Here is a 27,678-nt window from a genome sequence, read left to right as displayed (position 1 = left end):
CGTGTTCCCCTATTTGGGCCCTTTATTGGGCTTTCCTGTCGATTTGGCCGAGCTCTTTGAGAAAAGGTCGGATAGTCTGACCTGAAGAGGTCGGTCGGCTTGTCGCTAAACATCCCGGGTCGGACAGCTTGATCCAGGGTATGAACAGTGCCCCTGCTTGAGTTCGATCTTTCCGTGAGATCGTGCTTTTCAGAGCTTCGATCTCTTTGGAAGTCGTGCTCAAGCATCTATCTGGCTTGTTTCTTCATTGCTTTGCAATCTTTGCAGATTTTCTAGAGGTTTGGTACTTCACAGTCCAACCTCTTTTGAGTTGTAGTGTGGGTTTTCTACCCTTGCCTTCTGGATCATGCCTTGCTTTAAGTTTGTGTTGACAACCCTCTGCTTTGGCGAAGTTATCCCTGTGGCTTGATATCCGGGCTTTTTAGTGAATTGTCCAATGACTTTTTAGTGTTCTTTATATAGAACCCTTTTTAGTCTCGGATAACGTACGTAGCCCTGTTTGAGATTGTGCCTTCCTTGAGTGGGGTTCTATCCCTTTTAGCTAAGCACATTTGAGCCTTAAGTTGTTTTCCAACCTTTTGGCTTTTTTGAGATCGTTTTTGTGCCTCTTCTTAGCTGACATCGACCTGTATGACTTTGCCCCTGCTTGAGTTCGGACTTTTCCGTGAGATCGTGCTTTCAGAGCTTCGATCTCTTTGAGGAAGTCGTGCTCAAGCATCCTGACTTTGGTCGATCTTGAGTAGTTTCTCCTTGTGCGAGTTTGGCATTGCCCCTTTTTGGTGAGAGGTCTTTTCAGCCTTCTTCCGACTTGTTTGTCTTCACTGCTCGAGCTTTTTAGTCATAATCCAACAAATTTTTAGGTAGTGTTCCGATGGGGAACCTTTTTATAGTTTGTTTGGATGACTTTTTAGCTCTGTCTTTGAGGCTGTGCTTTTCGCTTTTTAAGTAGTGTCTTTTTTCAAGACTTCGTACTTTTCAGCGAAGCACTTCAGGCTTTGGTCTTTTGACCTTTCTTGGGCCTTTGTGAGATGTCTTTGTCCCTTTTTGTGGATCTTTGTAGAGTGTCGGTACTTTGTTGTCCGACCTTTTTTGATCACTTCTGGTTTTGTCCACTTTCGGCTTGGTCGAGGTGGTCCTTGGGGCTAACTTGTACGACAACTTTTTAGTGTTCTCTTAGAACACTTTTTAGTCATTCTGAACAATTTTGATAGCTTTGTCATGGAGCCGTGGCTTTTTGGGCAAAGCTATGTCCCTTTTAGCGCACGCTTTTCGTTGGTCCGATTTCTCGTGTCGTTCCGAGCTGTAGCTTTCATTGGTCCGACTTCTTCTTGCCGGTCCAAGCTGTAGCTTTTGTTGGTCCGGCTTCTTCATGTCGGTCCTAGCTGTAGCTTTCGTTGGTCCGACTTCTTCTTGTCGGTCCAAGCTGTAGCTTTCGTTGGTCCGACTTCTTCTTGTCGGTCCAAGCTGTAGCTTTGGGTCGACTTCTTCATGTCGGTCGCTTCTAAGTTATTTCTAGTAATCCATTTTATTTGGACCTTTGTCAGGTCTCTTTTTATGGATTACATTTTATAACTTTTGTAGCTTGGTTGGGCCGACTTCGTCATGTCGGTCCCTTCTAAGTTATTTTTAGTAATCCTCTTTTTTGGACCTTTGTCAAGTCTCTTTCAGGGATTACTTTTTATAACTTTTTGGTTTTGGGCCGACTTTTTCATGTCGGGCCCTTCTAAGTTATTTTTGTAATCCTCTTTCTTGGATCTTGTTCAGGTCTCTTTCAGGGATTACTTCTATAACTTATTTTTTGTAGGAGACCAACTTCGTCATATCGATCTCTTCTAAGTTATTTTGTAATCCTCTTTCTTGGACCTTTGTTAGGTCTCTTTCAGGGATTACTTTTATAACTTTTTTGTTTTGGGCCGACTTTGTCTTGTCGGGCCCTTCTAAGTTAAAGTAATCCTCTTTAATAGGGTTGGCCAGACCTCTTTCCAGGGTTTACTTATAACTTGGGTTGACTTGGTCCGACTTCTTAACGTCGGCCAGTCTTTAGGTTACTATTTAGCAATCTATAAGACCTCGTCAGGTTCTTTTTCGGATCACTTTCGATAACTTCTTGCATTATTCTGTGTTCATCTTTGCCGATTTGTAGAAGGTGATTTCTATCTTTGTTCGATCGTCCTTTAGATGAATCGCATTTTCATCTTTATCGGACGATCATCTTTATTGTGATCGTGTAGTGAATTTGATTTTTACTTTCTGCCGATCTGTAGCTTTATAATCGGGCGATGAATTCTTCTTTCACTTTTTTGCCAACCTTGTCGAAATCGGGTGATGAATTCTGGTTTCATCTTCGCCGACTTTTATCGTGATCGGACGGTGAATTTGGTTTTCACCTCGCCGACCTTGTCGTGATCCGGCAGTGAAATTTGCGTTTCAGATTAATGTGTCTTGGTATAGCAGTGAATTTAGTTTTCACTTTGTCGACCTTTGTCGAAATCAAACGATGAATTCGGTTTCTGTCGTGGTCGGGCGGTGAACTTGGTTTTCACCTTGCCGACTTGTCGCTTTGTAATCAGACGATGAATTTGGTTTTCATCTTGCCGACTTTGTCATGATCGGGCGGTGAATTTGGTGTTCACCTTGCCGACCTGCCGTAGTCGGGCGTCTTGGTAGGAAACTTTTTAGGGAATCTACAATCTTTTAAACAATAAAATGAAGATAAGAGTGTGTACATGTTAGTACTTACCTTTCTAGGTCGGACAATCTTTTTGGATCTCGGCCTGGCGCCCTTTTTAGATTGCAGGCATGCCATGACCTTGGTAGCTCTTGCCCCTCGAGGTTGGACACTTTGTAGCAACCTTTCCCAATTCTTCTGAACAACTTGGTATGGTCCTTTCCAGTTGGCTGCTAGCTTCTCTTCTCCTGACCGACCTATTCTGATGTCCTTTCGAATTAGAATGAGATCGTTGTTGCTAGATTACCTTCCGATTGTATCTTGAGGCCATTTGACGTTTTAACACCTCTTCCTTGATCCAAGCTCTTTCTCGGGTTTCTGGAAGTAGGTCGAGTTCTTTCTTTTGAAGTTGGGAGTTGGCCTCTTCACTGTAGTGGATCACTCTGGGCGATCCTTCTTTGACCTCCACTGGGATCATTGCCTCCATTCCGTAAGCTAATCGGAAGGGTGATTCCTTTGTAGTGGAGTGTGGGGTTGTCTGATATGCCCATAGGACTTGTGGGAGCTCTTCAGGTGGGGCTATAGGGAAGTTGGCATGCTTTTAATGTAAAGCTTTGACTTTGTATTTGCTCTGAAGAACTTTGGTTCTTTCTGCAAAAAGTTTGCATCTTTGATCGTTTGTTGTCACTTTTCATTCGCCTTTGAGAAGAATGTGTGCTTTGCTTAGGGTTTGGTTGCTGTTCCTGTTTCTTTTCATCGTTGCCTAACTCCTTTTGTACAAAAGTTCTAGCTTTTGTTTTGACCTTTTGTTTGAGAGGTGTTCAGACTGTTTGGGTATAGATTGTCGACTTCTTTTTTCTGTGTTCTTGCCCTGTTGTTGCCTCCAAAGGGTGCCCCTGGACTTTCGTGTGAGTCTTGGGGTTTCTCTTTTACTGCCACATCTGTCACTTGATATTTTGCTATTATTATCCGAGTTGTTTTCTTATTTTCCTGAGTTGTTTGGTAGTAACCCCATAGTCGACCTATGTCTTTGAGATGTCTACTAAGATCCCGGACAGCATGCCTGATTGGCTGGATTTCATAGTTTTAATGCGTTTTACTGTGGCTGACCCTGAGTACATTCCTTATACCGCCTTCGAGATCGACTTGTTGTGGTCTTGTAATGTAGCCTGGATGAGGCTTCTGTTATTGCCCCCTGGTTTGGTGTTGGCTAGTTTTGAAAATGCATCAGCTCGGGCATTTTATGTGTCGAACTTCATTTTCCCCGATTTTGTCTGAGTTGTTGGTGCTGGCTGGTTTTGAAAATGCATCAGCTCGGACATTCTATGTGTCGGACTTCATTTTCCCCGATTTGTCCGAGCTGTTTTCTGTTTTTGTCCAGGGTCCCCCGAATTGTCCGAGATGTTCTCTGGTTTTATCCAGGGTCCCCCAAATTATCCGAGCTGTCTTCTGTAGGATTCTTCCAGCTAAGTTTATTTTCCGTAGGATGCCTTTTATGGGCTGGTTGGTCCAAACTCTGATAGTGTGAGCTTGAAAGTATAGGTGGAGTCGTCGAGAGGTGAGTATGAAGGCATAGGCGAACTTTTTCTATCTTTTGATAGTTTAGTTCGGCCCCTTGTAGAGCTTTGCTGATGAAGTAGACGGGTTGTTGCCCACTTTCGTCTTCTCTGACTAGCGCTAAGGCTATTGACCGACTTCCCACTGCGAGGTATAATATGAGTTCTTCACTTTCCCGGGGTCTGGTGAGAATGGGTGGTTGCCCCAAGAATTTTTGAAATCTCAGAAGGCTTGTTCGCATTCTGTTGTCCTTTTCAACTCGTCCGACCTCTTTGGTGTGAGGTGGATGTTTAACTCGTCCGACCTCTTTGGTGTGAGGTGGACCTTCAACTTGTCCGACCTCTTTGTTGTGAGGTGGACCTTCAACTTGTCCGACCTCTTTGGTGTGAGGTGGACCTTCAACTTGTCCGGCCTCTTTGGTGTGAGGTGGACCTTAACTCACCCGACCTCTTCGGTGTGAGGTGGACCTTCAACTCGCCCGACCTCGTTGTTGTGAGGTGGACCTTCAACTTGTCCGACCTCTTTTGTTTTTGATTGGGCGAGGTGGTAGGATCTTCTCAGTGTTGTATATCTCTCGGTAGACATTCACAGGAGATAGGTTTCTCAGTGGGTTGGTCTTCTTTCTTCCTGAATTCTTTATCCTTATCCCGTGGTGGGTTAGGAGAATCCAGTTTTTGAGCTATCTCCCAACATGGAGTTCTCCTCCATATTGATATATTTTTCCGCCCTTTGTCGGACCTCGTTTAGAGATGTTGGGCACTTATTAGATATTAAGTGGTTGAAAGGTCCTTCTCTGAGGCCATTTATGAGTACCATGATGGCCGCTTCTGTTGGAAGACTTTGTATGTCCAGACATGCTTTGTTGAATCTTTCCATGTAGTTGCGAAGACTTTCCCGATCTCCTTGCTTAATCCCTAGTAAGCTCAGGGCATGCTTGGTTTTATCCTTCTGGATGGAGAACCTGGCGAGGAACTTTTTTAGCAAGGTCGTCAAAACTTGTGATGGATTTTGGAGGCAAACTGTCGAATCACTTTATTGCCGTCTTTATTAGGGTAGTCGGGAAGGCTTTGCATCGAATGGCGTCCGAGGCATCGGTGAGATACATTATGCTTCTGAAAATGCTGAGATGATGGCTTGGATTCGATGTGCCGTCGTACGGGGTCATGTCGGGAGCTTTAAAGTCCTTTGGGACTTTAGCTTTCATGATCTCCTTGGTGAAGGGATCTTTGTCCTTGTAAGAGTCGTCATCGTGACTAGGTTGAATGGTTTTGGCTTTGAGATCAGTCTCGAGCTTTAGGAGCTTGTCCTCTAGCTTTCGAGGTCGCCTGGTTTCTCTCCGGAGGTTTCTCTTAGCTTTTTGTTCCAGCTGTTTAAGGCGATTCTGTTGCTTACGGATAGCTTCCAAAATTTCTGTGTTTGGAGGTGGCGTCCGTATCTTTATTTGGTGTTCTGTCCACCAAACCAGAGTTGTGATCGTTGTCGTGGTCGTCCGCCATGGTGATGGGATGACTTCCAGGTTCCCCGGCAACGGCGCCAATGTTCCGAGGGTTACCTGAAATTGTAGGTCGATCTCGGATGAGATCTTCAGTTCTGGTCGGAGATGACGTGTCCGGCTGGCTGGTGGCAGCCGGAGCTGTTGTGTCCGACTTGTTGGACTGGCTACACTTCTGATCCTTGGTCACCAGAAGGTGGGGGGTACCTGCAAGAGACTCCGATGCTTAAGTTAGCATGGGTATTAAACATGTTTTATGTAGAATCAGAGTATGAGTTATACCTGGGTGCTCCAGTGTATTTATAGTAGTGTGGGCTGACCTTTCCGATAAGATAAGTTAGTTATCTTATCTTATCTTATCTTTGGGTGAGGTCAGCTTATCTTTAAGGGAACCGCCTTTATCTCTATAGGCTTGGACTGCCTTTGGATTTGGGTCGTGTTCCCCTATTTGGGCCCTTTATTGGGCTTTCCTGTCGATTTGGCCGAGCTCTTTGAGAAGAGGTCGGATAGTCTGACCTGAAGAGGTCGGTCGGCTTGTCGCTAAACATCCCGGGTCGGACAGCTTGACCCAGGGTATGAACACGCGTATAATATTTAAGGTTGTGTGAAAACTGAGGCTAGTGCCTTATAGGATAAGTTGAAGTAGTTATATGCATTAAATGGTTAGCTTTGTGATGATATTGGGTATATTAATTCTTGAGTTTGTGTTGAAAAATTATGAGTATGAAATGTTGACATTGTTAGATATGTGATTTTGGAATTGTTAATGAAAGGTTGATGATGACACTGATATATGTTAATGGAATTTGGTGATTATGGCTTGTTGAGTTAGTTAAAGGTGATTTATGAGTGTTATTAATGGATGAAGGAAATAGGTTAATGAATTCTTGAAATGGAAGCTTATGGTTGGAAAGGGTGGATTTATGATTATTGCATGAGTTTTATGTATTGGTGTGAATATGAATGCATTGGTGGATAGTATTAATGGAATAAGCTTAATATGTGGCAAATATGCAAATTTTGTGAGTGATGATAAGTAAGTTTGGCAAAAGTGTGGTTGGTATATTTTTGGTAAAATGTGGATTTTAATGAACTTTGGAAGTCCATAACTTGCTCCTCAAATATTGGATGAAAATGTGATCTAATTTAAATGAAAGATGGTTTTACAAGCTTTTAATCGATATCAATTTTGTGAAAAACAGAATTTTGTAGAGCAAGTTATGGACGTTGGAAAATTGGTGTATGAAACTGGATTAATGCAGGTTAAAAACTGGATATGCAGCTTTCTGGGCATTCTACATTTTGGAAAATCGTCCATCCACGCATACGCGTGGCCCACGCGTACGCGTGGCGTGGCATTTTAGCGACGCATGCGCGAGAAGCCATGCGCGCGCGTGAAAAGCTAATACGCATGATCACGCGTACGCATGACTCGCGTATGCGTGACTACTGCCTGCTGCAAAACCGGATTTTGGCTGTTTCAAACCAAATTTCCACTTCTAAACCTTCATTTTCTCCCTTTTAGACTTAAGGTATGGTACTAAGACCAATAGCTAGTTGAAGCTAGGAAAATAAGATAACTTGGGGGTAAAGTAAGAGGTAAAATAAGGAGTTTTATAAAGAAGATGAGAATGTTAAAGGAAGTTTAATGCCATGGCTTGATAAATGATGATATATTGATTATAAATATGAAATGGCTTATGAATGATATCTGAGATACGAGTTTCCTTAGGTAACAAAACCGTGGCTCGCCACCACGTGTTCCAGGTTGGATCTCGATACTCTATTGACCCTACGTCGTAAGGGTGACCGGGCACTATAAATTCCCGGGTATGGATAGCCCCCAGTGAGTGATTTGAATGATATATGAATGTGAAATCTATGCATAGACTCATGGGGATGCGCGACGGGGGACAGTCTAAGGTTTTCGGACTTGTCGGGTTGGCTGGATAACCGACAGATGAGCCTCATCAGCCATAGGACAGGTGATGAGCGGATAATTTATACGCTTTTTGACATTGTTTTTAGTATATTTTTAGTAGGATCTAGTTACTTTTAGGGATGTTTTCATTAGTTTTTATGTTAAATTCACATTTCTGGACTTTACTATGAGTTTGTGTGTTTTTCTGTGATTTCAGGTATTTTCTGGCTGAAATTGAGGGACTTGAGCAGAAATCAGATTCAGAGGTTGAAGAAGGACTGCTGATGCTGTTGGATTCTGACCTCCCTGCACTCAAAGTGGATTTTCTGGAGCTACAGAACTCGAAATGGCGCGCTTCTAATTGCGTTGGAAAGTAGACATCCAGGGCTTTCCGGCAATATATAATAGTTCATACTTTGGCCAAGAATAGATGACGTAAACTAGCGTTCAATGCCAGCTTCCTACCCAAATCGGGCGTCTAGCGCCAGAAAAGGAGCCAAAACCAGAGTTGAACGCCCAAACTGGCACTAAAACTGGCGTTCAACTCCAAGGAGGACCTCTACACGTGCCACACTTAAGCTCAGCCCAAACACACACCAAGTGGGCCCCGGAAGTGGATTTATACATCAATTACTTACTCATGTAAACCCTAGTGACTAGTTTATTATAAATAGGACCTTTTACTATTGTATTAGGCATCTTTGGATTACCTTATGATCCTTTGATCACGTTTTAGAGGGCTGGCCATCTCGGCCATGCCTGGACCTTCACTTATGTATTTTTAACAGTAGAGTTTCTACACTCCATAGATTAAGGTGTGGAGCTCTGCTGTCCCTCAAAGATTAATGCAAAGTACTACTGTTTTCTATTCAATTCTTCTTATTTCGCTTCTAAGATATCCATTCGCACCCAAGAACGTGATGAAGGTGATGATTATGTGTGACGCTCATCATCCTTCTCCCTTATGAACGCGTGCCTGACAAACACTTCTGTTCTACATGAAATAAGCTAGAATGAGTATCTCTTAGATCTCCTAACCAGAATCTTCGTGGCGTAAGCTAGAATGATGGCGGCATTCAAGAGAATCCGGAAAGTCTAAACCTTGTCTGTGGTATTCCGAGTAGGATTCAATGATTGAATGACTGTGACGAGCTCCTAACTCGCGATTGCAGGGCGTTAGTGACAGACGCAAAAGGATAGTAAATCCTATTCCAGCATGATCGAGAACCGACAGATGAATAGCCGTGCCGTGACAGGGCATTGGATCATTTTCCCGAGAGATGACCGAAAGTAGCCATTGATAGTGGTGATGTATCACATAAAGCCAGCCATGGAAAGGAGTAAGACTGATTGGATGAAGATAGCAGGAAAGCAGAGGTTCAGAGGAACGAAAAGCATCTCCATTCGCTTATCTGAAATTCCTACCAATGATTTACATAAGTATCTCTATCCCTATTTTATTATATAATATTCGAAAACACCATTATCACTTTATATCTGCCTGACTGAGATTTGCAAGGTGACCATAGCTTGCTTCATACCGACAATCTCCGTGGGATTCGACCCTTACTCACGTAAGGTATTACTTGGACGACCCAGTGCACTTGCTGGTTAGTTGTATCGAAGTTGTGAACCATGGTATTGGCACCATGTTCTTGGCGCCATTGCCAGGGAAAGAAAGAGCCATGAATTCTACATCATTCAAGTGTAATCACGATTACGCGTACCAAGTTGCTCACGTTGCCAGGGATTGTTCGAGCCTGGACATCACAATTTCGTGCACCAAGTTTTTGGCGCCGTTGCCGGGGATTGTTCGAGTTTGGACAACTGACGGCTCATCTTGTTGCTCAGATTAGGTAATTTTCTTTTCGTTTTGTTTTCAAAAAAAAAATTTTTTTTTTCAAAAATATTTTCAAAAATCTCTCATCTGTTTTCGGAAAAAAAATAAAAATGTTTTCAAAAATTTTATTCAAGATTTTTAAGAATGAATTCTAGTGTTTCATGAAGCATGTGAAGCCTGGCTGGCTGTAAAGCCATGTCTAAATTCTTTTGGACTGAGGCTTCCAAACCATCAGAGGTAAGTTACATACTTGATAAATGATGAGCAGCAATTTGTTATCAAGAGCAATATACTCTGGTGTTAAATGCTGAAGCTTGGCTGGCCATTGGCCATGTCTAGTGTTTTGGACTGGAGCTTTCATTGAAAGCTTGGCTGGCTAGTGAGCCATGTCTAATTCCTGGACTGAAGCTTTAGACTAAGAATGCAAGATTCCTGGAATTCATATTAAAAATTTTAGAATCCTTATTTTTTCTTTTTTTTCATATAATTTTCGAAAAATCCAAAAAAATTAGAAAATCATAAAAATCAAAAATATTTTTCTGTTTCTTGTTTGAGTCTTGAGTCATATCATAAGTTTGGTGTCAATTGCATATGCATCTTGCATTTTTCGAAAATATCATGCATTCATAGTGTTCTTCATGATCTTCAAGTTGTTCTTGGTAAGTCTTCTTGTTTGATCTTGATGATTTTTTGTTTTGTGTCTTTTCATGTTTTTCATATGCATTCTTGAATTCTTAATGTCTAAGCATTAAAGAATTCTAAGTTTGGTGTCTTGCATGTTTTCTTTGCATTAAAAATTTTTCAAAAATGTGTTCTTGATGTTCATCATAATCTTCATAGTGTTCTTGGTGTTCATCTTGACATTCATAGCATTCTTGCATGCATCACATGTTTTGATCTAAAAATTTCATGCATTGCATCTTTTTAGTGTTTTCCTCTTGCATCATAAAAATTCAAAAATCAAAAAAATATCTTTCCCTTTTTCTCTCATCAAATTCAAAAATTTGAGTTGACTTTTTCAAAAATTTTTAAAATCAAGTTGTTTCTTATGAGTCAAATCAAATTTTCAATTTGAAAATCTTATCTTTTTCAAAATCTTTTTCAAAAATCAAATCTTTTTCAAAATTCTTAGTTATTTTCGAAAATCCCAAAAATATTTTTCAAAAATCTTTTTCTTATTTTTATATCAAATTTTCGAAAATAACATAATCAATTAATGTTTTGATTCAAAAATTTCAAGTTTGTTACTTGCTTGTTAAGAAAGATTCAAACTTTAAGTTCTAGAATCATATCTTGTGATTTCTTATGAATCAAGTCATTAATTGAGATTTTAAAAATCAAATCTTTTTCAAAACTAATTTCAATCATATCTTTTCAAAAATATCTTCTTATCTTATCTTTTTCAAAAATATCTTTTCAAAATATCTTTTCTAACTTCCTAACTTCTTATCCTTTCAAAATTTGTTTCAACTAACTAACTAACTTTTTGTTTGTTTCTTATCTTTTTCAAAACCACCTAACTAACTCTCTCTCTCTCATTTTCGAAAATATCTTCCCCCTTTTTCAAAATTTCTTTTTAATTTATTAATTATTTTAATTTTTAAATTTGAATTTTCGAAAATTACTAACATTTTTTCAAAAACCATTTTCAAAAAAATCACTAACTCTTTTTCAAAAATTATTTTCGAAAATTCCCTCCTTCTCTCTCATCTTATTTTATTTATTCATTCATTAACTAACATCTCTTCCTCACATCATCACCAAATTCGAACCCCCTCTTCTATCTGTGTTCGAATTTCTTCTTCTTTTCTTCTACTAACAATAAGGAACCTCTTTACTGTGACATAGAGGATTCCTCTTCTTTTCTTGTTCTCTTCTCTTTCTTATGAGCAGGGACAGAGAAAAAGGCATTCTTGTTGAAGCTGATCCAGAACCTGAAAGGACTCTGAAAAGGAAACTGAGAGAAGCTAAATTACAACAATCCAGAGACAACTTGATTGAAAATTTCGAACAAGTAAAGGAAATGGCAGCCGAACCCAACAACAATGCAAGGAGAATGCTTGGTGACTTTACTGCACCTAATTCCAATTTACATGGAAGAAGCATCTCCATTCCTGCCATTGGAGCAAACAACTTTGAGCTGAAACCTCAGTTAGTTTCTCTGATGCAGCAGAACTGCGAGTTTCATGGACTTCCATCTGAAGATCCTTTTCAGTTCTTAACTGAATTCTTGCAGATATGTGATACTGTTAAGACTAATGGAGTAGATCTTGAAGTCTACAGGCTCATGCTTTTCCCTTTTGCTGTAAGAGACAGAGCTAGATTATGGTTGGATTCTCAACCCAAAGACAGCCTGAACTCTTGGGATAAGCTGGTCACGGCTTTCTTAGCCAAGTACTTTCCTCCTCAAAAGCTGAGCAAGCTTAGAGCAGATGTTCAAACCTTCAGACAGAAAGAAGGTGAATCCCTCTATGAAGCTTGGGAAAGATACAAACAGTTGACCAAAAAGTGTCCTTCTGACATGCTTTCAGAATGGACCATCCTGGATATATTCTATGATGGTTTATCTGAGTTATCAAAGATGTCATTGGATACCTCTGCAGGTGGATCCATTCACCTAAAGAAAACGCCTGCAGAAGCTCAAGAACTCATTGACATGGTTGCTAATAACCAGTTCATGTATACTTCTGAAAGGAATCCTGTGAGTAATGGGACGCCTATGAAGAAGGGAGTTCTTGAAGTTGATACTCTGAATGCCATATTGGCTCAGAATAAAATATTGACTCAGCAAGTCAATATGATTTCTCAGAGTCTGAATGGAGTGCAAGCTGCATCCAACAGTACTCAAGAGGCTTCTCATGAAGAAGAAGCTTATGATCCTGAGAACCCTGCAATAGCAGAGGTAAATTACTTAGGTGAACCTTATGGAAACACCTATAACTCATCATGGAGAAATCATCCAAATTTCTCATGGAAGGATCAAAAGCCTCAACAAGGCTTTAACAATGGTGGAAGAAACAGGTTTAGCAATAGCAAGCCTTTTTCATCATCCACTCAGCAACAGACAGAGAACTCTGAACAAAATGCTTCTAATTTAACAAATCTAGTCTCTGATCTATCCAAGGCCACTGTAAGTTTCATGAATGAAACAAGATCTTCCATTAGAAATTTGGAAGCACAAGTGGGCCAGCTGAGTAAAAGGATCACTGAAATCCCTCCTAGTACTCTCCCAAGCAATACAGAAGAGAACCCAAAAGGAGAGTGCAAGGCCATTGACATAAGCACCATGGCCGAACCTGTAAGGGAAGGAGAGGACGTGAATCCCAAGGAGGAAGACCTCCTGGGACGTCCAGTGGTCAATAAGGAGCTTCCCTCTGAGGAACCAAAGGACTCTGAGGCTCATCTAGAGACCATAGAGATTCCATTGAACCTTCTTATGCCCTTCATGAGCTCTGATGAGTATTCCTCTTCTGAAGAGAATGAGGATGTTACTGAAGAGCAAACTGCCAAGTTTCTTGGTGCAATCATGAAGCTGAATGCCAAATTATTTGGCATTGATACTTGGGAAGTTGAACCTCCCTTGTTCATCAATGAACTAAGGGATCTGGATCAACTGAAATTACCTCAGAAGAGACAGGATCCTGGAAAGTTCATAATACCCTGTACCATAGGCACCATGATCTTTAAGGCTCTGTGTGACCTTGGTTCAGGAATAAACCTCATGCCCCTCTCTGTAATAGAGAAACTGGGAATCTATGGGGTGCAAGCTGCTAAAATCTCACTAGAGATGGCAGACAGCTCAAGAAAACAGGCTTATGGACAAGTAGAAGATGTATTAGTAAAGGTTGAGGGCCTTTACATACCTACTGATTTCATAGTCCTGGATACTGGAAAGGAAGAGGATGAATCCATCATCCTAGGAAGACCTTTCCTGGCCACAGCAAGAGCTGTGATTGATGTTGACAGAGGTGAAATAGTCCTTTAATGGAATGAGAACTCCCTTGTGTTTAAAACTCAAGGATCTCCCTCTGCAACCATGGAGAGGAAGCAGAAAAAGCTTCTCTCAAAGCAGAGTCAACCAGAGCCCCCACAGTCAAACTCTAAGTTTGGTGTTGGGAGGCCACAACCAAACTCTAAGTTTGGTGTTGAACTCCCATATCCAAACTCTAAGTTTGGTGTTGGAGAGTCTCAACAAAGCTCTGCACATCTGTGAGGCTCCATGAGAGCCCACTGTCAAGCTATTGACATTAAAGCAGCGCTTGTTAGGAGGCAACCCAATGTTTATCTAACTTTTATTTTCATTGTTTTTCATGTTTTCTTAGATTCATGATCATGTGGAGTCACAAAATAAATATAAAAATTGAAAACGAAATCAAAAACAGCAGAAGAAAAATCACACCCTGGAGGAGCATCTGTCTGGCGTTCAGTGCCAGAACAGAGCATGATGCTGGCGCTGAACGCCCAAAATGGGCAGCTTCTGGGCGCTGAACGCCAGAACAGGCATGGTTCTGGCGTTCAACGCCAAAAATGGCACACAAATGGGCGTTGAACGCCCAAAATGGCCACCAACCTGGCGCTGAACGCCCAGAGTTGGGTACAAAGGCATTTTTACATGCCTAATGGGTGCAGGGATGTAATTCCTTGAACACCTCAGGATCTGTGGACCCCACAGGATCATCTCAGGATCTGTGGACCCCACAAGATCCCCACCTACCTCCACTCATTTCTTCTCACCACTCTCTTTCACATAACCCCATAAACACTCTTCCCCAAAAACCCTTCACCAATCACCTCAATCTCTCTTCCCCATCACCTCTTCACCACTCACATCCATCCACTCTTCCCCATAAACCTACCTCATAAACTCCACCTACCTTCAAAAATTCAAAACCAATTTCCCACCCAAACCCACCCATATGGCCAAACCTTAACCCCCCTTCCTTCCCTATATAAAGACCTCCATTCTTCATCAAATTCACACAACACACCCCTCTACACCCTTCTTGGCCGAAACCACATCTCCCTCTCCCTCTCCATATTTCTTCTTCTTCTTCTTCTTCTTCTTCTATTATTTTGTTTATTGCTCGAGGGCGAGCAATATTCTAAGTTTGGTGTGGTAAAAGCATAGCTTTTTTGTTTTTCCATTACCATTGATGGCATCTAAGACCGGAGAATCCTCTAGAAGAGGGAAAGGGAAGACAAAAGCTTCCACATCCGAGTTATGGGAGATGGAAAGGTTCATCTCCAAAGCCCATCAAGACCACTTCTATGATGTTGTGGCCAAGAAGAAGGTGATCCCTGAGGTCCCTTTCAAACTCAAAAGAAATGAGTATCCGGAGATCTGACATGAAATTCAAAGAAGAGGGTGGGAAGTTCTAACAAACCCCATCCAACAAGTCGGCATCCTAATGGTTCAAGAGTTCTATGCCAATGCATGGATCACCAAGAACGATGATCAAAGTAAGAACCCAGATCCAAAGAACTATGTTACAATGGTTCGGGGGAAATACTTGGATTTTAGTCCGGAAAATGTGAGGTTGGCGTTCAACTTGCCAAACATGGAAGAGAACGCACGCCCCTACACAAGGAGAGTCAACTTTGATCAAAGGTTGGACCAAGTCCTTATGGACATATGTGTAGAAGGAGCTCAATGGAAGGTTGACTCCAAAGGCAAGCCGGTTCAACTGAGAAGATTGGACCTCAAGCCTGTAGCTAGAGGATGGTTGGAGTTCATTCAATGCTCAATCATTTCCACTAGCAACCGGTCTGAAGTTACTATAGACCGGGCCATCATGATCCATAGCATCATGATTGGAGAAGAGGTGGAAGTTCATGAGATTATACCTCAAGAACTCTACAAGGTGGCTGACAAGTCCTCCACCATGGCAAGGTTAGCCTTTCCTCACCTCATTTGCCACCTATGCAATTCAGCTGGGATTGACATAAAGGGAGATATCCTCATTAAAGAGGACAAGCCCATCACTAAGAAAAAGATGGAGCAAGCAAGAGAGCCCAGTCATGGAGCTCAAGAGGCGCAAGAAGCTCATTTCCATGAGATCCCTGAGATGCCTCAAATGCACTTTCCTCCACAAAACTATTGGGAGCAAATCAACACCACCCTAGGAGAATTGAGTTCCAATATGGGACAACTAAGGGTGGAACATCAAGAGCACTCCATCATGCTTCATGAAATAAGAGAAGATCAAAAAGCAATGAGGGAGGAGCAATAAAGACAAGGAAGAGACATAGAAGAGCTCAAGGACATCATTGGTACCTCAAGAAGGAAACGCCACCATCACTAAGGTGGATTCATTCCTTGTTCTTGCTTTCTCTGTTTTTCGTTTTCTATGTTATGTGCTCATCTATGTTTGTGTCTTCATTACATGATCATTAGTAGTTAGTAACTTTGTCTTAAAGTTATGAATGTCCTATGAATCCATCACCTCTCTTAAATAAAAACTGTTTTAATTCAAAAGAACAAGAAGTACATGAGTTTCGAATTTATCCTTGAAATTAGCTTAATTATATTGATGTGGTGACAATGCTTCTTGTTTTCTGAATGTATGCTTGAACAGTGCATATGTCTTTTGAAGTTGTTGTTTAAGAATGTTAAATATGTTGGCTCTTGAAAGAATGATGACTAGGAGACATGTTATTTGATAATCTGAAAAATCATAAAAATGATTCTTGAAGCAAGAAAAAGCAGCAAAAAAACAAAGCTTGCAGAAAAAAAAAATAATAGGCGAAAAAAAAATTAGAAAGAAAAAGAAAAAAGCAAGCAGAAAAAGCCAAAAGCTCTTAAAACCAAGAGGCAAGAGCAAAAAGCCAATAACCCTTAAAACCAAAAGGCAAGGGCAAATAAAAAGGATCCCAAGGCTTTGAGCATCAGTGGATAGGAGGGCCTAAAGGAATAAAATCCTGGTCTAAGCGGCTAAACCAAGCTGTCCCTATCCATGTGCTTGTGGCGTGTAGGTGTCAAATGAAAACTTGAGACTGAGCGGTTAAAGTCAAGGTCCAAAGCAAAAAAAGAGTGTGCTTAAGAACCCTGGACACCTCTAATTGGGGACTTTAGCAAAGCTGAGTCACAATCTGAAAAGGTTCACCCAATTATGTGTCTGTGGCATTTATGTATCCGGTGGTAATACTGGAAAACAAAGTGCTTAGGGCCACGGCCAAGACTCATAAAGAAGCTGTGTTCAAGAATCATCATACTGAACTAGGAGAATCAATAACACTATTCGAAATCTGAAGTTCCTATAGATGCCAATCATTCTGAACCTCAATGGATAAAGTGAGATGCCAAAACTATTCAAGAGGCAAAAAGCTATAAGTCCCGCTCATATGATTGAAGCTCTGTTTCATTGATAGTTTGGAATTTATAGTATATTCTCTTCTTTTTATCCTATTTGATTTTCAGTTGCTTGGGGACAAGCAACAATTTAAGTTTGGTGTTGTGATGAGCGGATAATTTACACGCTTTTTGACATTGTTTTTAGTATATTTTTAGTAATATCTAGTTACTTTTAGGGATGTTTTCATTAGTTTTTATGTTAAATTCACATTTCTGGACTTTACTATGAGTTTGTGTATTTTTCTGTGATTTCAGGTATTTTCTGGCTGAAATTGAGGGACTTGAGCAGAAATCAGATTCAGAGGTTGAAGAAGGACTGCTGATGTTGTTGGATTCTGACCTCCCTGCACTCAAAGTGGATTTTCTGGAGCTACAGAACTTGAAATGGCGCGCTTCCAATTTTGTTGGAAATTAGACATCTAGGGCTTTCCAGCAATAATTAATAGTTCATACTTTGGCCAAGAATAGACGACGTAAACTAGCGTTCAACGCCAGCTTCCTACCCAAATATGGCGTCCAGCGCCAGAAAAGGAGCCAAAACCAGAGTTGAACGCCCAAAATGGCACTAAAACTGGCGTTCAACTCCAAGGAGGACCTCTACACGTGCCACACTTAAGCTCAGCCCAAACACACACCAAGTGGGCCCCGGAAGTGGATTTATACATCAATTACTTACTCATGTAAACCCTAGTGACTAGTTTATTATAAATAGGACCTTTTACTATTGTATTAGGCATCTTTGGATTACCTTATGATCCTTTGATCACGTTTTAGAGGGCTGGCCATCTCGGCCATGCCTGGACCTTCACTTATGTATTTTTAACGGTAGAGTTTCTACACTCCATAGATTAAGGTGTGGAGCTCTGCTGTCCCTCAAAGATTAATGCAAAGTACTACTGTTTTCTATTCAATTCTTATTTCGCTTCTAAGATATCCATTCGCACCCAAGAACGTGATGAAGGTGATGATTATGTGTGACGCTCATCATCCTTCTCCCTTATGAACGCGTGCCTGACAAACACTTCTGTTCTAAATGAAATAAGCTAGAATGAGTATCTCTTATATCTCCTAACCAGAATCTTCGTGGCGTAAGCTAGAATGATGGCGGCATTCAAGAGAATCCGGAAAGTCTAAACCTTGTCTGTGGTATTCCGAGTAGGATTCAATGATTGAATGACTGTGACGAGCTCCTAACTCGCGATTGCAGGGCGTTAGTGACAGACGCAAAAAGATAGTAAATCCTATTCCAGCATGATCGAGAACCGACAGATGAATAGCCGTGCCGTGACAGGGCATTGGATCATTTTCCCGAGAGATGACCGAAAGTAGCCATTGACAGTGGTGATGTATCACATAAAGCCAACCATGGAAAGGAGTAAGACTGATTGGATGAAGATAGCAGGAAAGCAGAGGTTCAGAGGAACGAAAAGCATCTCCATTCGCTTATCTGAAATTCCTACCAATGATTTACATAAGTATCTCTATCCCTATTTTATTATATAATATTCGAAAACACCATTATCACTTTATATCTGCCTGACTGAGATTTGCAAGGTGACCATAGCTTGCTTCATACCGACAATCTCCGTGGGATTCGACCCTTACTCATGTAAGGTATTACTTGGACGACCCAGTGCACTTGCTGGTTAGTTGTATCGAAGTTGTGAACCATGGTATTGGCACCATGTTCTTGGCACCATTGCCAGGGAAAGAAAGAGCCATGAATTCTACATCATTCAAGTGTAATCACGATTACGCGTACCAAGTTGCTCACGTTGCCAGGGATTGTTCGAGCCTGGACATCACAATTTCGTGCACCAACAGGCATGCATCATGTGCATTTGTTTGTTTTTTTGCTATGCATTATCTGAGATTGCCTAATTGAATATATATCCTGCTACCTGCTATCCTTGCTATTTGCACTATCTGCTTCTTACTTGTGAGTGAACTTGTTTGTCTGCTTGTCTCTGCATGATTTATGGATGGCGGAGGAAGGGTGGAAAAGGGTTGGTGGTTATGTTAGGTTTGAATTTGAGTAAGTTTAGGAATAGCTTAGATTACCTACCCCTAATTATGGCTTTTGCTTAGAAATTAAGTTTTGTAATTTTATGACGGGGTTCTAGGATTGCCTCTAGCATTCCCAGGACCTTATTTATTATACGTGTGGCACCTTTACCATGCTGAGAACCTCCGGTTCTCATCCCATACTATGTTGTTATTTTCAGATGCAGGTCGAGAGGCTCCTCGCTAGGCGTCTGGATTTCCTGAAGCGGAGTAGTGTGGGATATTTTGGGTTTTCTGTTTACTTATATATGTATATATGTACTTAACTTGCTCTCCAAGATACTTGATTATTTTGTTCCCCTTAGAGGTTATGAGGGCTAGGGTCCTTTCTCTGTATTTTGGGTATTTGCGATACTTAATATATATATATATATATATATATATATATATATATTCTCTGGCCAGCCTTGGTTTCGCAGGCTGAGTCAAGAGCTAGTTTCACTGTATTCTTGGCACTCTTGTTACTCTTTCGTCTATTCTTATCTTGAACCTTTAGGTTTCTTAGCTCGCAAGTAATTCTTTTCCTCGAGCGATGCGCTTTTTATTTTGCGAAATTTGTTTACCCATTTTCCAAGGCTCCTAGTTTATTATATTCTTTCTACTATTATATGTATGTATTTTATTTTTAGAGGTCGTAGCGTCTCGCCACCTCTGTTTTACATCCTAGGTGTAAAACCCTATGTGGTAGGGTGTTACATTATGGTATCAGAGCAGTTCGTTCCTATTGAGCCTGAGGGACGGACTGACTATACTTCTAGGCATACTCCGGGTGTCTATACATGCTATATAGGGTATCTAACTGATATAAGTGGCATGAATGCTCATGAGCATGCATTTGGAATTGTGAAACACTAGACTCGCGATATTGAGACTGATCACCTTGATATCACTTATTTGGTGTGAACAGGAACCAAATGGCATCTCGTGGGCGTGGTCCTGGGCGTAATCGAGGTCGAGGACGGAGAGCTAATGAGGTGACCATACCGTTAGGTAGTTTGACTAATATCGTAACCGCAATGACGAGTGTTGTTGCTGCCATTGGTATTGTTGCTGCTGCGACCATCCGAGTGATGGATGGGATGGAACCACAAGCTGGAACTGGCAATGATGGTGATAATGAATATGAAGGTGAACATAATGTTCCGAATACATGGGAGCCAGTGGGTTATTCGGAGCAAGTTAACACGGGTCAGGCGACGGGAGAAAGCTCAAGGAGGACTGAGGCAGCAAGGAATAATCGTTGGGAATCCTTTACAAAGAAAAAGGGACATATTACACCTAGGAGCCAAAATTTCAAAAAGAATCGTTTTGTTGCTTCACATTCCCCGTGCCAGAACAATGACCGAAGGAACGACAACCGTTCGGATCTAAATTCAGAAGGGCAAACTAGTGCTCAACCGGATGACTTAAGGTGCTCAAGATGCAAGAAGTACCATCCAAACAGACCATGCAGGGCCGGATTAGGCGTATGTTACAAGTGCGGGAGACCAGGGCATATGTCTTGGAATTGTTCATACAGAGGAAGCCAGAATGCAACCGAATCCGATTTTTAGACCCGAGGTAATTATGAACCAGCAGTTGAATTTTTAACTTCCTTGCATACCATTGATATGTAATATTCGTTCGTGACGCATGACAAGTTTCAGTAATCATGAGGCCCAAGTCGATAATTATTCGAAAACTATTGGTTGTTGAGACGAAGTGATACTTAGCTAACCTAGAGGAGTGGTTAGGCTTTTGAAGGTTAAGGATTAAGTGAAGTAGTGGAAGCAGGTTGGACCGTATAGTGGAAGCAGGTTGGACCATATCTAAGTAATCAGGAGTGTTGAGGGCTACGCGGAGTTATTGTTCGGAATCTAGTGACGGTGAAACTTTGAGGAAGAGGAATAGAGCAAATTCAACCTTTAGCTATTAATTGTTAAGAGGAAAGTGAAGATGAAACCAAATCCCTATACGAGAAAGTTTCTAAGACAATTCTTGAAGGTGTGTCAGAACTTCCATTTCAGAGAGAAAGCGAGTTTGCGATAAGCTTAGTACCGGAAGCCGGATTAACTTCAATCGCACCACAAGCAAAGACATTATTATAATCGGTAGAATTTAAGTTTGAGTGAAAGGGAGTACTAGAAGAGGGAATCATCTAACCAACTATTTATTTGTGGGAAGCACTGGTTATGCCAGAGAATAAGGAAGAGAACGGCAGGAAGCCATATGCAGAAAGAGTGTGCTAACGAACCTTCGCGACTCGATCTAATCCTTCTTTTGAAACCTACATTGACATTCTATCCGGAGCTCTTCCTAAATGGCTTGACTATCTTTCTAACTTTACTCCTTATGTGCATGAATTTTGTTTCTTCCAGGATGAGTCTGAGCTTGTCTTGGTATAAACGCGCAATCCTTGAATCTTATATGCTCGCTATGACTAGAGTTGCCCTTATTCGCAAACCATGTTCTTCAGAATCAGCTGAGACTTCTTTAACTCTATACACCCTGTTCTTTCTACCAAAGGTCTTTAATTTGAACTCTTTTCTTGAGATGCACCTAGGTTCCTCTCCTTGTGCATTCCATCATTTCGGTATAATCCTGATTAACCGTATACAAGATTTTCTTTCTAACTTATTACGAACACCGTTTGTAATGCTCATTCATTTTTCGAGCTTAATGTTCTTTTGAAAATTAACTCGAGCCCATATTAGTATCACGTATAAATTATAGCTGCAACTGTTGAGATGTTGATTCCTTAAGAGCAAGACTTTTGGACACGGAAGATGAAGCATGTAAGCGTGCACCGTCAAAAAGAGTTTTGGAGCTTTACATTCTTGCCGACCACAAAGCCTATGATTAGTTTAACGCGCTAGAAATACATCGGTTACATGGATACCCAAATATAAAGAGAGCTTTCGAACTCCAAGAGAAGGATTAACCCCAAATCCAGTAATCAGGATACCCGAACTTAGTTAACAACTCAGAAGTAGTGCGATACATTACCAGAGGGTTTAGGATACGTGTAAATACAACATCATGAAATGGTAATCGACGCCCTGAGTAAGAAGTTTCTAGGGAATGCTTGGATATAAATTTCAGAGGAAGGAAGGCTAGGTAAATTGGCACTTTAAATTGGATATCAAGGGTATAGCTAAAGGAGTCAAACTAAATCTATTGCGGTCTTAAAATGTAGCAAGGACGAAATGCTCGGGGCGTAAGAAGACGGTAAAGATCTACCGAAGATGTCGAAGCCTGGTAAACAAAAGGGAACTAAGAAGAGATTTATATGCCTAATGCCGAAATAGAGATCGTAGAGTCAAGGACTTAAGGAGTGCAATAACGGTGATAAGGAGCTACTAAGGGTGCTGAAGCCGGTTGAATCAAGAAGATGCCAAGAGAGGTTATGTGTCAAAATCGGAAGTCGAAATGAGAAACTGTTGTCCGAAGCTTACAAGAGAGGATTTTTGAAGTTACCTTGAGATTTATAAAACATATCACGAATCCAAAAGATACTTTGAGCAGCCAGAGTGAAGAACGAAGTGACAATCTATGTGATTACATGTTCAACGCATGGGAAAGAAAAGAGAGACCACTAGAAGCCGTGCGAAATGCTACAACCATCGAAGGTTCTACATTAAAGGTAAAAGAGAATAGCCATCAATTTTGTAGTAGATTGCCGAGGTCTAGGACAAAAGGTGATACTGTTAGGGAATCGTGAACCAAGTGACCAGACCCATTTTCCCTATCGAAGCAAACTACTTATTAGGGATATTAATAAGACTATACATCAGGAAGAAGGTGAGACTTCACAGTATGCTAAACACCTCTGAATTAATCAAAAACCGAAACGTCGAACGTCTTAGTTCCTGAATGTGATAGCCGAGACAACAGAGAAAAAGTTACACAAATTTGAGTTAGGATTCTCAATATGAAAGCCGACAAAAGAGATAGGCAGATCTAAGAAGAAGACTTCTCAAGTTGGAAGGAAGAAGATACCTATTTCTGAAGATTACTTCAACGAACTAGAATTAGATGAGCAATCAAGAACTATGAAGTTAAACCCCGCTAAGTTAGATCATTTCAATTTTTGGAGAATATTGATAGTTAGTGGCGTACCAAATAATTTTCTACTGTACCTTTTGAACCTATTCAACGTACTCCATATCTCGTAACTTCTGAAACACGCTTCTAAAACAAATTCATCTCTTACAACCTAAGCCAGTTTAAATGAAAGGAGATGGACGTTTCGAGTAACGGGGTCAGCTTCAAGAAACTCTGACTATACCGAAGGACTACCTACACCTCTTTTCAGATAACTGAATCTGAATTTTGAGCGCAAAATTCCTAATTAGGTAGGTAGGATGTAAACCCCGCTAAAATCCGTAAATAATTAGACAATAAATTGAATTTTAATTAGGAAAATTAAAAATGCAAAAATAATATCAAAATAGGATAGAGCTCTTTAAAACGAGAATTTTGACACTAATTTCAAAGAATTTGGCCCAAAATTGCGCCGAACGGGCCAAACCAGTCGAACCAGACCCGAACTAGGCCCGTGGGCCCAACCAACTTATTATATATAATGAACTGAAGCTTATTTTATTTCCTTCCAGCATGTAAAACACGCTGAGGATGCAAAGGAGGGGGAAGAACATGTGGTAAGCTTCCAAACCCTCACTCAATTTCATCTCTCAATAACTTTTGATCCGGAGTTCCGATTGACGAACCGTTTGTGACTACGCGTTCACCGCAACGAGCTCTACAAAACCCAAGGAACAATTTGGTAGGTAAATCACTATTTCCTTCTCAGCCAGCTTCCCCCAATTTTGAAAATTCATGAACAATTATGTTGAAAATTGTTCAATTTTGGTGTTTTAGGCTCGATTTAGCTTGTGGAGCTTACTAGATTTGAGTTGCTACGTGTGTGGGAGTGGTAAGGTATATATATGTGTGTATTAGGTACAAATTAAGCCCATATATATGCATTGGAAGTGAAAAGTGAGTGTTTGAAGGCTTATGGGTGATTGAAGCTTGGTTTGTGGCTGGTTTCTTTGAGCGTTGGGGGCTGTGTTCTTGCTTGTGAGGCTGCCTTAGATTGAATAAAGTGATCGGCCAAGGTATGGTTTAGGTTTCGCGTGTTTAATATGTAAGGTTGTGTGAAAACTAAGGCTAGTGCCTTATAGGATAAGTTGAAGTAGTTATATGCATTAAATGGTTAGCTTTATGATGATATTGGGTATATTAATGCTTGAGTTTGTGATGAAAAATTATGAGTATGAGATGTTGACATTGTTAGATATATATGTGCTTTTGGAATTGTTAAAGAAAGGTGGATGATGACACTGATATATGTTAATGGAATTTGGTGATTATGGCTTGTTGAGTTAGTTAAAGGTGATTTATGAGTGTTATTAATGGATGAAGGAAATAGGTTAATGAATTCTTGAAATGGAAGCTTATGGTTGGAAAGGGTGGATTTATGACTATTGCATGAGTTTTCTGTATTGGTGTGAATATGAATGTATTGGTGAATAGTATTAATGGAATAAGGCTTAATATATGGAAAATATGCAAATTTTGTGAGTGATGATAAGTAAGTTTGGCAAAAGTGGGGTTGGTATGTTTTTGGTAAAATGTGGATTTTAATGAACTTTGGAAGTCCATAACTTGCTCCTCAAATATTGGATGGAAATGTGATCTATTTTAAATGAAAGATGGTTTTACAAGCATTTAAACGATATCAATTTTGTGAAAAACGGAATTTTGTAGAGCAAGTTATGGACGTTAGAAAATTGGTGTATGAAACTGGATTAATGCAGGTTAAAAACTGGTTATGTAGCTTTCTGGGCATTCTGCATTTTGGGAAAACGTCCATCCACGCATACGCGTGGCGTGGCATTTTAGCGACGTATGCCCGAGAAGCCATGCGCGCGCGTGAAAAGCTAATACGCACGATCACGCGTACGCATGACTTGCTGTATGCTCCACGCGTACGCGTGGCATACGCGTACGTATGACTACTGCCTGCTGCAAAACTGGATTTTGGCTGTTTCATACCAAATTTCCACTTTTAAACCTTCATTTTCTCCCTTTTAGACTTAAGGTCTGGTACTAAGACCAATAGCTAGTTGAAGCTAGGAAAATAAGATAACTTGGGGGTGAAGTAAGTGGTAAAATAAGGAGTTTTATAAAGAAGATGAGAATGTTAAAGGAAGTTTAATGCCATGGCTTGATAAATGATGATATATTGATTATAAATATGAAATGGCTTATGAATGATATCTGAGATATGAGTTTCCCTGGGTAACAGAACTGTGGCTCGCCACCACGTGTTCCAGGTTGGATCTCGATACTCTGTTGACCCTACGTCGTAAGGGTGACCAGTCACGTATAAATTCTCGGGTATGGATAGCCCCAGTGAGTGATTTGAATGATATATGAATGTGAAATCTATGCATAGACTCATGGGGATGCGTGATGGGGGACAGTCTAAGGTTTTTGGACTTGTCGGGTTTGTTGGATAACCGACAGATGAGCCTCATCAGCCATAGGACAGGCATGCATCATGTGCATTTGTTTGTTTTGATTACTATGCATTATCTGAGATTGCCTAATTGAATATATATCCTGCTACCTGCTATCCTTGCTATTTGCACTATCTGCTTCTTACTTGTGAGTGAAATTGTTTGTTTGCTTGTCTCTGCATGATTTATGGATGGCGGAGGAACGGAGGAAGGGTGAAAAAGGTTTGTTAGTTATATTTGGTTTGAATTTGAGTAAGTTTAGGAATAGCTTAGATTACCTACCCCTAATTATGGCTTTTTCTTAGATTGCCTCTGGCATTCCCAGGACCTTATTTATTATACGCGTGGCACCTTAACCATGCTGAGAACCTCCGGTTCTGATCCCAAACTGTGTTGTTGTTTTCAGATGCAGGTTGAGAGGCTCCTCGCTAGGCGTCTGGATTTCCTGAAGCAGAGTAGTCTGGGATATTTTGGGTTTTCTGTTTACTTATATATGTATATATGTACTTAGCTTGCTCTCCAAGATACTTGATTATTTTGTTCCCCTTAGAGGTTATAGGAGGGCTAAGGTCCTTTCTCTGTATTTTATATATATATATATATATGTAAATATTCTCCGGCCAACCTTGGCTTCGCAGGCTGAGTCAAGATCTAGTTTCATTGTATTCTTGGCACTCTTGTTACTCTTTCGTCTATTTTTATCTTGAACCTTTAGGTTTCTTAGCTCGCAAGTAATTCTTTTCCTCGAGCGATGCGCTTTTTCTTTTGCAAAATTTGTTTACCCGTTTTCCAAGGCTCCTAGTTTATTATATTATTTCTACTATTATATGTATGTATTTTATTTTTAGAGGTCGTAGCACCTCGCCACCTCTATTTTACATCCTAGGTGTAAAGCCCTGTGTGGTAGGGTGTTACAAAAGTCTCCCCTAATGTATGGAGGGGATCTGCGAAAAATTGATCCAACAACATATGGTCTTATCACAAACCCTATCCTTCTGGAGATCAACTCTTTTATGTCAAACAATATGGAGGCATGTGAGCTTCATATTTGTAATGGATGATTAGTAATCATGAAGTTTCATATTTGTAGTTAAGTATGTAAAGGAAATAGATAATGTAATAGTTGTTGGAATTGTAATGCATGTATTACAAAGTTATGGGTAGTTATTATGACTTTGGTTTTTTGTTAGAGCTTGTCATGTTATCAACCACTATATTTGGTGTACAAGTTTATGAAGGTTTTATATTGTTAATCGTAATTAAAATTGTTATGAAGGTTGTATATTGTCTAAATTTTACATTATCTATGAATTTTGTTAGGTTTTATTACGAAGATTAAAAAAAATAATTGAACTTGAACAAACTTATAGCCACGCTTTGAAAACGTCGCTATTCCATACAATAGCCACTTTTCTCCACGCTTTAAAGCGTAGCCATATCTCTAGCTACTGGCACGCTTTTAAAGCGTAGCCGTATCTAGCTACTGGCACGCTTTAAAAGAGTAGTCATATCTCTAGCTATTGGCACCCTTTAAAAGCGTAGCCATATCTCTCGTTATTGTCATACTTTAAAAGCGTAGCCGTATCTAACTACTGGCACACTTTAAAAGCATAGCCATATCCTCTCGCATACGGCCACGCTTAAAAGCGTGGCAATAGATAAAAGCGTGGCGACAAAAAAAGCGTGGCCATAGTCACCAAAAGCATTGCAATAGAGCAACCGGCATACTAGCAGATGTGACCCTTTCAAAAGCGTGCTGGTTGCTCAAATAGCGTAGCGAAAAAGCTATCTTTACGCTTTTTTTCACTTTTCGCCATGCTTTAAAAGCGTAGCAAAATTATGGTTTTCTTGTAGTGTACTATGATGCTATGTACACATGTTCTAAGTATTTTCATTAAATTGTAAGGTATACCAATTATGATGATTCTTTAATTATAAGCTTATAATTTTATGAATGATTTCATTTTATTTGAAATTTATTTTATTTCCTTTTTTATCAAAGATGTAATATATGATGAACGGATCCAATCAGTGGAGATCGAATATTGGATCTAAGTTTGAAGATTTGGAGATAGTGGTAATATTATTTTGCTTCAAGATGCTAAAAATGATTCATGTGCATTATGATTTCTTTTTTTTTTTTTGTCTATGCACATAATGATTTGATGAAAAGATAACAAAAAAAAACCCATCTATCTTCGCTAACGACCACAATTTTCCATTCTTAAATATTGTACGTGAAGATTGTGTTGCAAAATCCCTTATGTAATTAAACAAAA

General features: G+C 40.3%; 1 non-coding gene and 2 pseudogenes across 1 annotated transcript; 2 read left to right on the top strand and 1 right to left on the bottom strand.

Annotated features, from left to right (window-relative positions):
- The window catches only part of LOC107615293 (alpha-galactosidase 2-like), a 65,076-nt pseudogene extending 38,616 nt beyond the window's left edge, over positions 1 to 26,460 (top strand).
- On the bottom strand, positions 11,898 to 12,005 carry LOC148544036 (small nucleolar RNA R71). Its single transcript, XR_015901098.1, has one exon. It is a non-coding gene; the product is annotated as a small nucleolar RNA R71 (small nucleolar RNA).
- On the top strand, positions 19,808 to 20,509 carry LOC148544035 (uncharacterized; annotated as a pseudogene).
- Positions 26,461 to 27,678: the final 1,218 nt, after the last annotated feature.

The sequence above is a fragment of the Arachis ipaensis genome, chromosome B9 (assembly GCF_059453495.1).
Source record: "Arachis ipaensis isolate K30076 ecotype BB chromosome B9, ASM5945349v1, whole genome shotgun sequence".
In the NCBI taxonomy this organism is placed as follows: domain Eukaryota; kingdom Viridiplantae; phylum Streptophyta; class Magnoliopsida; order Fabales; family Fabaceae; genus Arachis; species Arachis ipaensis.
Note: the sequence above shows the minus strand (reverse complement) of the source record. Positions and strands in the feature narration are given on the sequence as shown.